Source organism: Gadus chalcogrammus, chromosome 9, assembly GCF_026213295.1.
Source record: "Gadus chalcogrammus isolate NIFS_2021 chromosome 9, NIFS_Gcha_1.0, whole genome shotgun sequence".
Taxonomy (NCBI): domain Eukaryota; kingdom Metazoa; phylum Chordata; class Actinopteri; order Gadiformes; family Gadidae; genus Gadus; species Gadus chalcogrammus.
In genome coordinates, this window is record NC_079420.1 from 19,327,785 (window position 1) to 19,341,723 (window position 13,939).

Here is a 13,939-nt window from a genome sequence, read left to right on the forward strand (position 1 = left end):
GCTGTGTGGCGCTCTAGGGCCGGCCGCAGCTCTGCGCACAGCTCCAGTGTATACTGGCCTGGGGAAACGAAATCGGCTCATGAGCCAATCATCATCATTTGCGAGTAAGTCCTCGCGTTCCCTAAATATACGTTCCCTTCGGATTTGACCATTTGCGATGTCCTCTAACAACGCTAACGCAGCCATTTTTAAAACAATTTTCTTCATCCATTGCGCATGCTTTTATAGCCACCCATATAATTGCAAGGTGTGTTAATTGTTCATTAGTGTGTCTCTGATGTGCAAATCACTCTGAGTCGTCATGGTTTTCACCTTTTTTCCCAGTTTCCCAGTGTCACCTCTAAAGGCGGCTGCATGCTTCAGCGTTGGTGTTACGTTGTTGCGCAAAATTTACTCAAAGCAATTCATGCTCCCTTTTAGGTTGCGCGTGTTGCGCGTGTTGCCAAGCAATTTACCGCCAGAACAGTAGGTGGAGTAATATGTGGAGGAAAGTTTTTCGTTGAAGACGACCTCGAGAATGACGTCTTTGTCTGTGGGAGTCGTTGGTTTGTTTATGTGCCAGATCGTGTTCTCCCCATACACAGTGAATGATGGCAACAGACAGAGGAACAGGGGTGATGAAGTTGTTGATCATTGGGGTTGTATAAATGTGCATATCTCTCTACATTTTAAAACGACATAATGTGTTGGCAGCAAAGTTAACTTCACTTCACGTTAATGCTTTTGTATATGAGCCTGCCGGGTGATACTCCAGACAGGAAGTAGTAACCAGACCAGCAGACCAATCACAGCCTTGCAGGCTGGGCGGCTCGCGTAAAAGCTTACATAAAAAATGACACAAGTCTAGAAAAATCGCCCGACGCACGCAAGACGTGAGAAGTCGCGCAAGGGGTGCGCAAGGGCGCGCAAGGGCCTCTTGCGCTTGCGCTTACGCTTACGTAACTGAGCATAAATCGGCCTTAAGTGTCGCCAAAGGAACAATAGCTGTAGAAACGTGCGTACGACAGCTCTGGAGCTGGCGTGGGGACCGCACATTTTTACGGTCATTTCACGTTTTGTACATCTGAACGTGAGCGTGGAAAAGGACGTACGCCACGTTTTTGTGCGTACGCACAAAAACATGCGTTTTTGTGCGTTTCCCCAGGCCAGTATTACTGGAGCTGTGCACAGAGCTGCGGCCGGCCCTAGAGCGCCACACAGCCAGGAGCCAGGGGTTGTCCGTGCCCACACAGGTGCTGACCACGCTGGGGTTCCTGGCAACAGGGGCCTTCCAGCGGGAGCTGGCCGATCGGTCAGGAGTGTGCCAGTCCACCCTGAGCCGAGCCATGCCAGCTGTGTGGGACGGAATCATCATATGAGATTAATATGAGTCCAGACCGGCCTCATATGCATTAATCCATTAATATGAGATAATTAATGCCGAGCCACGCCGCCTTGCCCTCTGAATTCAGTTGCAGCGCAAATATAGCAGCAAATACGTTACATTCTTAACCCAGCAGCGGTGTTGTTCAGAGACTGATTAAATGGGTTTGTTAACCATGCGTAATATGGCTCCATGAGTATGCGCACACGTTCTATGTGTTCTTCATCTCTGGGCACTGCGTCCCTTTATGTTTTGCAGCGGTTGCATTTGTTCTCTGTTAAAATACATGGTTAATGTATTATTTTGGAGTTAATAAATTTGAGAAAAAAAAAACAGGAACACCACTAGTTTCTGGCTACGCCACTGGTGTCACCGATCAAAGCGGCCACTCTCAAATCGAAGGGGGAGAGTTCCCCCACTCCCGTCCCCCCTCCTGTTGCGGTCACGCTTCGGCGGTGGGCAGAAACCCTCCGCTTCACCTCCACCTTCAGGTCTGACCACTTTTTTTTAATTTCAGAGTGTGTGCGCTGCTGAGACCCCACTGCATTGACGGCCTCGCAAACACGCTCCCACTCACTTCTCTTTTGTTTTGCATTTATCCCTGTTGACAGGGTTCCAAATAGCATATGCTTGCGCATTTCTACCTCGTGGAGCAAAATCTCGAGCTCGGACTCCGTGAAGTTTCGTTTTTTGCCTCTGTTCATGGTACCAGGTGATCGGATTAAGAGGTGAATCTCAGGTCCAGAGGCCTATTTAAATGAAATTGCATATTTAAATGAGGGCGTGGACAGGGAGGAGTTTGGCACCTCGGCATATGCGCTCAATTCCACGTTGATTGAGATGTACAAAAGAAACGTGCTTGGATCCATGCGTTCGCACACTTTGATACATCTGAATTTATTTGTGCGTAAGACAGTTTCTGGGTTTTGGCGTACGCCAAGTTTCAGTATGAAATCCACGCAAGTCTTAGTACATGAGGCCCCAGCCCCTTAAACCTCAGCCTGGACGGACCCGAGGTTTCATCCAGGACGGAATATACTACCGTCATCCACCAGCCGGCGACGGAGAGCGCCCGTTGAACCCCAATCAGCGAGATGGGAGACACCTGGCTGGACAGCCAGGAATACATTTTAAAAGGAGCATGAGGACTGGCATTTGGGAGGAACGGGAGCGAGAGAGAAGGAAGCGCGCGGGTCTGCGAGCGACTAGAGGCTCACGGAGGGCCCAAGAGACTGTAAGTATAATCTGTGTAAGATGTATGCAATAAATGCCTAGTCGACTTAAACCTTGCTTAATGTGTGATTCGTACCTGGAACCCGGCTCATTGGGGGAGCGGGGTACCACAGTATCTATATGGTGTATACCTATGGTGTGTGCGTGTATATAAATATGGTTTGTATCTATCGCGTGTGTGTGCATATGGTTTGTATCTATGGACCCCCCTCTGCCTTGGGCCCCCCCACAACTGTCTCACTTTCCACCGCAGTCCGTCGGCCCTGCACGCAGGTATTGGAATGTCCAAAATCTTTTCAATTAAATTGTTATCCATAAATACAAACTTAAAACCAGAAGTATACAAGTAAGATTTTTTTTTTTTTTTAATTATTATTATTATTATTATTTTTTTTTTTTTGGGGGCCCCCTCAGGACTTGAGGCCCTACGCGCAGCGCGTAGTGCGCGTTATGGGAGCGGCGGCACTGTCTATATGTTGTGTGCAGTGGCGGCTGGTAGTTTTTAAAGTGAGGGAGGAAGGACCGCACGCTTGGTTGCCATGGGCCTGCTTGCACTGTTGGTGTATGGTGGCATAAGAATGTGAGACTCAAGTTGTTTCAGGGTGTTTTGGTGAACTACAAAATAGTAGGGAGGGATAGTTATGTGAATAAATTTGATACAAATCCAACAGTGGCATCACTGTAATTTGAAAGCTGGTGGGCAGCATGTCTTTGAAATTGACTACAAGGGCAGAAGGAAAGGATGCAAAGCCCATTAGTCAAATCAGGCCTACTCTTGATTTGCAAAAGTAAATAAAAAAATCTGGATCTATTTTTGCCCTCAATGACTGAAGTTATTGGTTGTAATTTAGCTATGTTTATTTTCAGGTACAATTGTTTTAAGAAAAGACAAAGTGATGCCATTTAAAATGCATCATGCTCTGAATCATTCACTGTTTCCACACCATTTCGACAATATGAAACAGAACCGTCAGAGTAGCAAACTAGTAAAAGAACGAGAACATTATTCTAGATTCAACCTGATGTATAGGCATGGTGCCTAGCAAGGAAAGTCGGATAGCAGCACCAACGTCAACTTGACACTAGTCGCAGCGTTTGGTTGCCCTATTCACATCAGGGAAACCATGAACAGCCCACGTTGGAGATTTGCCATTATTCATTAGCAAACAGGGCCAGCAATACAGTCGATTGCTAGTAATGCTACCAGTAAGCCATGAGTACCTAGCAAACCATGTAGCACCCAAAACACTGACGTTGCCATTACCTTTGGTGGTCTCGATTTTGCGAAGTGGTCTACCTTTTTCTTTGGTCGCTAACTTACCACTGTAACTCAATGAATGGAATGCTTTGTGTAATTAAACATGAACAATGTCCTCTGCTTCCAATGTTTCCATTGTACACCTTATTCGCAAATGTTAGAATCTCGTTGTCCTTCAGATGATTTCACCTGCTTTGCGTCTCTTGGACTGAGCGGCAATGCAGGCAGAGCAGGTTTGTTTGTTATCCACAGCGTTGCCAGATTGGGTAAATTTCCCGCCCAATAATAATTTTCCCATCCTAAAGCGGTTAAAAGTAACCCAATTGGGTGGGAAATCTGGCAACACTGCTCACCAGCCAGGGATCCTGCTGATTGGTTCATAGCGGCGAACCAATCGCAGCGCGACTAGATTTTTGCGCGAATCAGACGCCTCTGAGAAACATGGGTTTCTCAGAGGAGAAACCCATGTTATTCACCGGACGCCAGTACTTTCTGGGAAATGAATGGGAGTCAACGGAGGCTGAGGGAGGTCCTTCTTCCCTGAAGTTATTGTAAAAAGGCAATAGGGGGTGCTAATGTCCCTTTACCCAGGGAAACTAACATTATACATTCAAAGTCATTAAAGTAGTCATATTTAAGGGCATTAATTCATTACAGTGGTCTGGGCAATGTACATTTTTTTTATTATCAACAATGTTAAGGAGGATCTTCCTCCCTCTCCTCAATGGAGAAGCCTCCACTGGTTGTGTGTATCAATATTGTGTGTGAATTTATGAGTGTATCTGTGGTGTGTGCGTGCATATGGTGTGAATCTATATGGTATATTGGTGTGTCTGTAAGTTGTGTCTGTATGGTGTGTTTGTGTGTGTGTGTGTGGTGGTAGGCGATGACTCCAGTTTAACCAGTGAATGAGTCTCTCTGGTCTCTTTGATGACAGCTGCGCGCACACACGCGCATGTTGAATATAAATCACTGATAATGTGTGAAGGAAATCGGGGATTGTGGTGGTTTTACTCATTGGTAATTTGGACCATGAGTAAACTGTTCCTTCCTTCAAAGGTCTATCATGGATATTTAACTGCAGTTCTGTGAGTATCCCAACGTAACCATGAAGATGAACTGCAAACTGTAAGTCATTAATTTCTCAATACTCTTGGGCACATTGATGTATTTTGGCTTCCTGGTGAGTTAACCTGTTACCTGAAGGTTGATCTGAGTAAGGATGTTTTATTGGTTCAAGGGTTACTTAGGTGTTTGGTTTATGTTGGTTTTAATGATTTGTTAAAATGGTTACAGGCTCCAGTGAATTGTAGTAAGCAGGAGTAATGGGTTGGGTTCTGATATCATCAGTCTTCTTTCATTCTATTCTCCTGTGCTCTGCATCTTCAACACATGAGTGTTGCTTTACTGATGAGGGTGTGGTCTGAGCGAGCGGAGGTGCATACTGGGATACAGAGCTGTCTGAAGTCTACAGGTCTGTAGACACGCCCCCTCAGAGGAAACCGAGTGTTTGAGAAACCGTCGTGACGTCAGTTACATGGACTGGAATGTTCTTTTAAAATGGACTCAGGGATTCAGAAGGAGAAACACCAGGGGGAGATGAGGGGGCTCTTCATCTCAACGACTAAAACACAACTTCAGTCTGACACAGAGAACCATGGAACACATTCAACAGTCTCCTCCAGGCATCGTGACTCCTCAGGAACAGTTTCATTTCCAAGAAGGTCTTATTTGGGGCCATCCCCATATGGATCCTGCTCCTCAAGAGCCACCCCCCTCCACTGGGTGGTCTTCTGAACAGATGACTTCCTTCCTGTCCTCAGGCTGACTAAAGCTGCACCGTTTGCATCTGTGAAGGCCCGTCATTCAGGAAACCAATGGACTACAAAGACATGACTTCAGAGACGTTGAATCAACCTGGGACACATTTTAGAGACGCCAAGCATAATCCATCACCAATGTGGGACGCCACTGAAGAATGTTGTACATAATTTACGTCTCTGGAGACATTGGTTGTTCTGTTATGGGTGCCGTGGCAGGAGAGCTGGGGGGATGATGGAATGTTATTTGGGATGAGGTTTTTACCCTGCATGATTGTTTGGCCTTTTATGGCTCAGTGGCGTGTGTTTGGCATGAGAGGGATGATTTTTGAGCATCGTTAGGGTTCTAGTGTGTGTGTGTGTGTGTGTGTGTGTGTGTGTGTGTCTCCGACTCACACCTGGCATGGGGTTCTACGTGCCTGTCCTGGGTTCTGTGTGTGTGTGTTTCCGGCTTGCTTTGACAGTGATAATGTCCATGCAGGGGTCTGTGTGATTGGCATGGGATATTGGAATGGTCAAATAAATCATACCTGATGGACGGCCACATGTCTACTTAAGGGCCTCCAGTAGACATGAAGAGCCCTGAGCGACGCTCCGGAGTGATATCCAACACACTGGGCAGGAAGGAGAGTATCCAAATCAAGTGTAAAAGGATGCAAGCGGCATGTTCAGATCAGTGACTTCAAACTAGGACTACACCGATCAGGATCAATGGAGGATGGACACCTAAAGGAATTCCACAAGGAGAGTCTGACGTTGGAAAGGGACCTAAATGGATATTGAAGATGACCTTTAGACCTGTAATGAGACGGCTCTTCCTACCTGGCTGGATTGATGGAGAGCCCTGTGGATCTTGTCTTGCTCTCAGTTGCACGTCTTCTCAGGCTGAACTGTATTTGTTTCGGACAGGACTAGCTGAACGATTGGTTCCCTCAAATCAGAACCACTCCGGGAACTCCAGCTAGTGCGCTCTTCAAGCTGAAGTTGTGCTCTTCAGCTGAGGAGGTAAGGAAACCTTCGCTGGGGCTTCAAGGTGTAAAGAGGTGAATGTTTGAAAGTGTTCCATGGTACTCTGAAGACCGTTGTGTTCCACTGGCTGAGAGGAAGAACCCACACATCTTCCTCTTGGCCTTTCTCCTCTGAGAATCCTGGTGCCATCTTGAAGGATATTCCAGCTCATGTAACTGATGTCACGACGGATTCTCAAACACTTGGTTTCTCCTGAGGGGCGTGTCTATAGAACTGAAGACTTCAGACAGCACTGTATCCCAGCATGCATCTCTGCTCACTCAGACCACACCCCCATGAGTAGGATGCAACACTCTAGTGATGGAGATGTAGAGTTTTATAAGTAACGAGGGAGCAGACAAAGGTGATTAGAATACAATGGAATGTCAAGTCTGTAAATCTTTAAACCATGAAGATGGTTGGATAGTTCAAGAATTGGGCTTCTTTTTATCATTGGCAGTCCTTTCACTCAGAAGCCCACTTCTCACTGGAGCTGTACATGTGTTGGCTGGCTGGCATGATTTGCTGTTGGTGATGAGGCGGTCAGGGTGACATTGCAGGGCTATGGTCGGCTCGCTGTGAGCTCAACGTTTAGATTTGCTTTGTATGGTTTTTACCCTGAATAATCTAGATAATTGTAAAATGTAGACACGCTTTTGTATTGACTGAATCCAGGATTTTATGTTTAAAGTTGTTGTGGGACGAACATGGTAGTTTGGTTCTTCGTACGGTTTTAAGTGATATAACTTGTACACACTGGGTGCGTAATAATGTAAAGGTACACGGAATAGTATTAATGACCAACAGCAACAAACAGATCTCCTCAAGGTAAGTCTGTTGGCTGTATTTTAATGAAGACCATCGCTGGACTTCAGGATCTTCCTCCGTTCAGCTCAAGGTGAGGCGCTGGTTCTGTTTTTCTTTGGTTGGTTCCGGCTGGAATGTTCGGATTCCAGTCGGACGGTTTGTGCTTCCCGCCGTGGAAGTTTCTGAGTGCGTTCATTTTATTTAGTCCCAATGGTTAGCTTAGAACGTTGTAGTCTTGAAATCCATAAGAAACCACCTGGCAGTTAGTTGGACGGGAGTCCCCTGGGGGGAATCAGGCGGAACGTTCTGGATTGTATTTGCGTAACCTCAAGCCGTTGCCAACGGAAAATATTTTTCAGTCGGTTTCCATTTGGAATGGTTGCCCCCCTATCTTAAACAACTTAAGTTTGATATTAAATACATGCTGACACGTACGTCGTACAATACGTTGATAATTTCCGATGGTTGCGCCGTACTTTTAACCACGATGACGTGACGGGACTCTCACTGCGTACAAAACAGCGTTCTACTTGCGGGCACATTTTTGACATCAGTGAAGGCTGAAGATAATTTCAAGGTGGAAGATTATTTGACATTTCTTCAACGGAACCCAGCACCTGAATATGGCTGAGTATATTTGATTTAATATCAATACTGCTTAGTGTTCTTTGTTACTTCAGATTTTGTACGTTCTAAATATCTGCGGTCATTAATTGCCACAGAAGATAAACCCTACCCAATGGAATTACGTTAAATAACGACTTTGGTGCAGAGTTACCAACTGGATAATATCAAAGCTAAAAAAATGGCCGTCCTTCCCACATGTTACAGTAGAAGATACTCTAGAACTGTACAAGGTTAAAATGGTAACATGTAGTTTGTTCCAAGGTGTCTTCCTCCTCACCCAGAGCAAGACCTCCACCTCCTCACCCAAAGCCAGATCTCCACCTCCTGTCAGAAGTCCTCCAGAACAGGTCAGTGCTCTGGTGTGTCAGTAGAGTCTTCTCAGGTCAGTTTCAATGCATGGCCTGAACCACTTCTTTAAAGATGTGGACTGCTCTGTCTTCATTCCCAAAAACGGGATGCTCATGTCTGGTCTCAAGTCTTTTCTAGCCTTGAGTTATAAAATAATAGTTCAATTAATTGTGTAACTCGGTTTCAGATGAGTCAATTAAGTTTATGGTTGGGCAAATGCTGATATAAACCTTCTGCTGTAGCTGAAAGGCGAGGCTGAGAGGCTGGGGACCGGAGGCTTGTGGTGCCAGGGTGGACCGGAGACTGAGGCTGGAGACCAGGGGCCTGCAGCACCGGACCAGAGGGTAACCATCACCAAGCTCATCTGAAACACTTAAATCCATGGTCGTTTAGGTCTGGTTTTGATCATCTTATGACTTTAAATCTGTGCCAAGCTGTGATTTTAGTTCATTCATACGGGGGTTATGTAAGAGTCATATGAGCCATTAATGTTACTAGTGCTGCTACGACCGCAGTGGATGAATTGCGGAACGCGACAATCTGCAGACGTTGTCTAATTTAAGTGTTTAAATTTGTCTTCCATTTCACAAGTGAACCTCAGATGCAGCAGGAGGTGTGGTGTGTTGCGTCCCCAGGTGATTTACTGCTGAGACAAACTGTGTTTGTAACCAGACCAGGAAACCATGTCTGGAGGAGCCGTGCTGAAGGAGCTGATGGAGATGCCATGGCTGAAGGAGCTGATGGAGGAGCCGTGCTGAAGGAGCTGATGGAGGAGCCGTGCTGAAGGCCCTGCCTGGTGGAGGAGCTGGTGGAGGCCCTGCCTGGTGAAGGACGTCTGTCGTGGGGTAGATGGAGCTTGACTCTGAAGTGATCATCACACTCACTGCCACTTCTCATAGAATACTGCTACCACAAACTTCCGTCGTTTGTACCATATATACCAGACGACTACATCTGTTTTACCACATGTTGAAGCAAGACTTCCGCTGTTTGTTCCAGACCAGGACACTGGCTGAGGAGAGCTGCTGGAGGAGCCAATACTCTGGAGGACGACATCACTCTACCAACCAGGATCCTCGTAAGTTTGCATAAAATAAACAGATTGGACTTGTTGTAACGTAGGATTATTTCGTCCAGTACAAGTTACGGCATACTACTGTGGTTGTTTAACAGACAAACTACAGCTGCTACTTTGTTACGCGCCATTAGAGCCCAACTACTCCTGTGTTTGTGACCTGATATTAGAGACAAACTACTCCTGTGTTTGTTACCTTGCATTAGAGCCCAAATACAGCTGTGTTTGTTACCTTACATCATAGACAAACTACTACTGTGTTTGTTACCTTTCATTAGAGACAAATTGCGTTTGTAACCAGACCAGGAATCTGGAGGACTGATGGAGAAGCCGTACATCTGGAAGGCAAATCCTGAGGAGAACCAGGACTATATCTATCTTGACATAGTGGACTAGGTAGGGGGTTGGGGGTTCAACTCTCAAACCAATGGTGCCGGGTTCAAGTCCTCAGAATACAGTGATGCGTCCTTGAGCAAGGCGCCCTAAAACCTGCCTGCTCCTTGATGACTTATCTTTGGTTCAGATAATGTTGCATCTTTTGAATATTGAACCTAATCAATGTCCTTGTTTGGTCCGGGCAGACACACCTGAGCTGAACCTCACCTGATCCTGTTTGGTCGGGGGTAGACACAGATGAGCTGAACCGCCCTGATCCTGACATCCTGCTGGTCCCGTCTCCTCAGTTCAAATGAGCCTCGTCCTCCAGAAGACCTGCTGAGCTCAGCAGTCTGAGGCTGATGGATCAATGACCTCCAGTGGGAGTGATCTTCTTGACCCCACATGTAACCGTGTGCTTCCACACGCCTTTCCCTCACGTCTGTCACTAACCTCACTATTTCACTACTCTCTACTGCTTCCTCTTTTTTTCCTTCTCTGTGGTTCAAACCTTTACACTGAAGTCGCGTCTTCCTGCCCTCAGAGGGTTCAGCGTTAGGGTTGAGAGTCAGGGTTTAGTGTCAGGGACAGAGCTGGTCAGGGAGGTCTGCTTTTACACAAACCTCTTCACTTGCTTTCGGAATGGTGGTGACATTTTGAAAAGATTAATTTGGGAAAATGTTATCCTCTGCTTTCCTTTACAAAATTGTGTTCAACTTCTGTCAAGTGTTTTTGTTTATATATTAAAATCCCACATTGACTTCTACATGTTTGGTGCTGTTCATTTAATTGTCCTTTATCTTGGTTAATGTCAAGCTAAACTCCTGCAATACATTTAATATACATGATTGTTATTCAGCCTGTTCACATGATCCATTTTGTAAAAATTTGAAACCTCCATATTACTACTAAATTCAAGCCTATTCATGTATTTAACAATGTACATACTGCCCCGCAGGCCATTCTTTTCTACTACAACACGTTCAATCCACCAACCCGTCTCACATCAATGTACTAACTATAGCTACGTTGGTTCAAACTGAAAATGTAGTTTGGTGTGAGACTGCTGTCCAGCAGAGGGAGCCGTCATACACCTTAATTATACAGGAATGTCTGTGTATTAACATTTAAAAATGTTCATGGGCTGGTCTAGTTTGTCTGCAAATAACTCTGCCTCCAGCAACAGGATTGGTCGAAACATATGAAGTGAAAGAAATAAAAGCCCAGTTCACCAGATCTGAGGTCAGCTGCGGTCAGATTTTGGTTCATGAATGTATTGAGTGAATCACGTCTGAGCTAAATATTAACCACCTGGAACTTGGTGCATTTCCTGGAGCTCGGAGGGCGGTAGGAGGCGTGTCTACCTGGTCGATTAGGCCCTGAACACAGACCCTGAACCCAGACATCCTAATCACAGACCCTGTGTTTAGCCCAGAATATAATTTTTGGGTTAAACAAATAAATAAAAGTATTTATAAGTACTAGCCTAGTGTAGATAGTCCTTCTGGCAAGAGAATAAACAGTTTAAAAACATAACCTTTTTACCATCTCAAGTGAATTAACCTATCCTATCCCCAGTCAGATGTGTGTGTGTAATGTCTGTCTCACTTGTATTAATTTTACTCTGAAATAACTTGAATGGAACTTTAGCCATTTGGGGATAAGCAGCACAGCAGTCAGGTAGCTATTTTAAGCTATAGTAAACTGCTCATTATGTTTATTCAGGTGAAGCATTATGAAAAATTTTCATGCAAAATAAAACATAGAAATAATTTTGGCATTTTATTTTTCCGTCTGGTCTAAGCCTAGCCTGATCCTACCAGACCATCGTACTTAATTTCATTTGTACAGAAGGTCTGGAACTGCTCAATTGATAATTGTTCACTCAATTGGAGGCGGGTGTCTGTAGAAATTTTAAGTTTTGCAGTAATTGAAACGTCTTTACACTTGCCCTAATTTGCCAGAGGATTTTCTACTGTTGTGTTTTGTTCTGCACGGCACATCTTTTTATATAGGCCTATGTGAAATTGAATGAAATGGTACTTTTGAGATGTTGAATAAAGATTTTAGATTTTTCTTAAATGTCGATTTCATGGAAAATGTAGGTCATGAAGTAAACATTTCCGAAAAATATGATTGAATTTACATTGCAGATTAACACTGGCTCTCATGTTTGGAACTGAGTTCAGAGTGAGATTTAGTCGGTGGGCGGGGGATGTATGTGACTGCATACAAATGTGGTGCCATAAGGACATGGTGACTGTATGATAATAAGCATTATTGGCCCTTAACACTAATATTCAGAAACAACACTGCCAACAACACAAGGCTATTGGCCTAAGCAACAGTAGAGGCATATACTTTTCCCTGAACTTGTAAACGTGCAAAAAAATAATTATAGATTTAAGTGGCATTCAATCCAATGCTTGAAATATATGTGGCATTCAGTAGGCCAATGCTGTGGTAAAGTGTGTGTAAAGTACTGTTCTGTTCAATAGAAACAACTCTATAAATCCCCTGTAGGAGAAATGTGTTAAGTTTGTCCCTATAAAACAATAATGGTAAAAGAAAAAATATATACAAAACATGGCGGTAACTCTAAAGTCACTTCCACCAATGCAAAGAGAACAGAACAGAGTAGGGGAGGGCGTAGCTTAACTCCAGACGACCCAGAGAAACGCAAAGCAAATTGAATGTTAAAATTTATGAGGCTTTAATAAAATCCCGGAAGATTTTGAAATTCCGCCCGGAAACATTTTTTGAAAGTGTCTCAAAAAGAGGGCAATTCCGGGCAAAAGAGGACGTCTGGTCACCATACGTACGGGGAACCCATTTGATTCCTACCTTGGTTGGGCGCTATCCTGGTAATTTCTCTGTGAGAGAAATCAAAATGTGGTGTGTGAGCGTGTGCATGGGTTGAAATCCTTGTGTCTCACGCCCGATGCTTGAGACTTGAGAGCCCATTTAACCTAATACGACAAGGTTAAAACGGCAATGGCAGGTATTTTGAAGCATGTTTATTTCCTGGACAAGACAATCGCTGATTGGGCCAGATCATTGCAGATGTCAGGCTTGCGGCTGCTGGTATTTAACTTGGAGAAGTATGTCATCAAAGCCGCCAAAGCATTCCTTCTCCAGGACTGTTTCCCTGATGATGGAAAGGGAATGATGATTGGAGAGATCATTTATTTATCTACTTGTGTGCATGAATTACAGTTGACTCATTGTTTATCTTGGATCCAGCAATGCTATATAAAATAGCAGAACTCTGAGGGGAGACCAAAGAGCCTGGAAACCAGAAACAGAAAGGTGGGGTGTTCAGAATCAGAATCACTTTTATTACATCTTATTGTACAGTACACAAGAGTAAAATTCTTAGGCTTGGTTCCTCAACATTCACATAGCAGCAACAGTACAAGATTAAATAAATAAATATAAGAAACCATATGAAAAGAAACAAAGTAAAAAATATAAAATAAAAAATATAAAATAAGTATTAAAATAAATAAGTAAGTAGCAGCATCAATACTAATAAAAAGTAATGAGGTGCAATAAAGTGTGAAGTGTAGGGTGTTCAAGTGGTAGTGATAGCAGCCACAGGTAGGGTTATTGAGCAATAGATTAATGCTGTGCAAATACAATAGATGGTTAAATACCAGTCTGTTGTTGTGGTGTGCGTGTTGCGCTGTGTTTCCTGTTCACGCAGCTATTCTACAGCAGACATCTAATTCGTGCTAGTGGATGAAGCTTTCAGAAGGGGATTTTGAGGCAAAAGAAAGTAAAACATGAAAACATATTTGAGCTCTGGCTTCAGATACTGATCTAGGGACTTGGTGGGTCATTGTAAACGAGTGAGCCACTGACTGCTGCCTCTGCGCCTGGGCCAGCTGAGCGTTGGTCTGGTCCAGCTCTTGTCTCTGCATCCTGTGAGTCCGGCTCTGCTGTCTCTCCAGCAGCACAGCCGAGAGCGCAGAGTCCACACGAAGCTGCTCCTCCCGCCGCTCCTTCTGCTGCTCCTCCCATCG

At 44.6% G+C, this 13,939-nt stretch overlaps 1 long non-coding RNA gene across 2 annotated transcripts; it reads left to right on the forward strand.

Annotated features, from left to right (window-relative positions):
* Window positions 1-8,126: 8,126 nt before the first annotated feature.
* Window positions 8,127-10,814, forward strand: LOC130388997 (uncharacterized). Of its 2 annotated transcripts, none has more exons than XR_008896490.1 (6): window positions 8,127-8,463; window positions 8,707-8,808; window positions 9,137-9,309; window positions 9,464-9,542; window positions 9,818-9,935; window positions 10,121-10,814. It is a non-coding gene; the product is annotated as an uncharacterized LOC130388997 (long non-coding RNA). The 2 variants fall into 2 exon arrangements; XR_008896491.1 differs by having other exon boundaries at window positions 9,841-9,935.
* The last annotated feature ends 3,125 nt before the right edge of the window (window positions 10,815-13,939 follow it).